This window comes from Portunus trituberculatus, chromosome 43 (genome assembly GCF_017591435.1).
Source record: "Portunus trituberculatus isolate SZX2019 chromosome 43, ASM1759143v1, whole genome shotgun sequence".
Taxonomy (NCBI): Eukaryota; Metazoa; Arthropoda; class Malacostraca; order Decapoda; family Portunidae; genus Portunus; species Portunus trituberculatus.
The window spans coordinates 6,956,671-6,958,241 of NC_059297.1; positions in this window are offsets into that span (position 1 = coordinate 6,956,671).

The window sequence follows — 1,571 nt, forward strand, 5'->3', positions numbered from 1 at the left end:
CAGCGTTATAAGTGGAAATGTTTATATACATTTTATATACTTAATTTAGACAGTTTTTTAAAACTAGTTAAGCAGGAGATGTTTTGATGGTTTGGATACTAATTAAAGTATCTATCAAGTCATAAAAAAGTAAGCTCCCTCCCTACAGCCCAGTTCGTCGGTATTTTGCCTAATATCTAATGATTTCTACGTGTTTTCCTGTGTTTCTTGGCTCAGGTGTGTAGATATTAGTAGCAGAAGGAAGAAGGAAAGAGAGATAAAGGAGGGTGAAGAGGAAGGAATGAGAAAGGGAGGAATAAGTGGAGGAGCAGGCAAGCCACAATAGGTACTCTCCCTCCACTTCCTCAATATTTTGCCTAATATCTCGTGTTTTCTAAGTGTTTTGATGTGTTTCTAGGCTCAGGCGTGTAGATGGGAGCAGGAGAAGAAAGAACAAAGGAAGAGGACGAAGAAGAAAGGAAAAATGGAAGTGGAAGAAGAGGAGGAGCCAAGCCACAATATTTAGGTAAGTCCCTTTTAATGTTACTGTTCTTTATAACGCATTTTTGTGTTTTTGGGTTATATCTAAAAGTATTTTGAGTGTGTTTGGTAGTGTTGCAGGGTGTTTTGGGTGTATTTTGTGTGTTTTCAGTGTGTGTTAGATGTTTTTAAGTATATTTTACTTATCTTGAGTGTGGTGTAGAGGGTGTTTGAATATATGGGTGTGTTCTGAGTGCGGTTAGGGGAATTTTGAGTTGTTGTATGGTGTATTGAGTGTGTTTTAGTTTAGTTTTAAGGGTTTTAAGTGGTCTGTGCATGATATCTATCTTTGATAAGGTTGATATCAATGTAATCTGTCAATACATCCATCAAACCTCTCTTAAAAACCCGTGTGATTCTGATTTGTAAAGCGCAGTTCTGGCATCATCTTTTTAGCAATCTTCTGTATCTGTTCTAATCTTCTTATATCCTTTTCAGAACTCGTGGAGACCACACCACAGCTGCATATTCCAGCCTTGGGCGTATCATGCTTGTGATGATTTTTTTCATCATATCTTTGTCCATGAATTGAAATGTCATTCTTATATTTGTCAACATTTTACATGATAATCCAAATATCTTGCTTATGTGTTTTTTGGGTTCAGATTTTCCTGTATAATCACTCCCAGATCTTTTTCCTCTTTAGTCTTCATTATTTGTTCCTTATCCATCAGGTAGTTCCATACTGGTCTTCTCTTACTCTTTCTTAGTTCCATTACATGACATTTCTTGGCATTAAACTCCAATTTCCACTTCCTGCTCCATTCATAGATCTTGTTTATATCTTCCTGTTGTAACAGCAAAACGTCCTCCCTGGTTTTGATAACTCTTAGCAGCTTTGCATCATCAGCAAATAGATTAATATAACTGTTTACCCCATTGTGAATGTCGTTTACATAAATCTGGAACATAATGGGGGCTAACACTGACCCTTGTTGCATTCTGCTGGTTACTTAACCTCAAGTTGAGTATGTATCTATGATCACAGTTCTCATTTCCCTGTCCTTCAAATAATCCCTTATCCATTCTGATAAGGTTCCTTGCAATCCTCC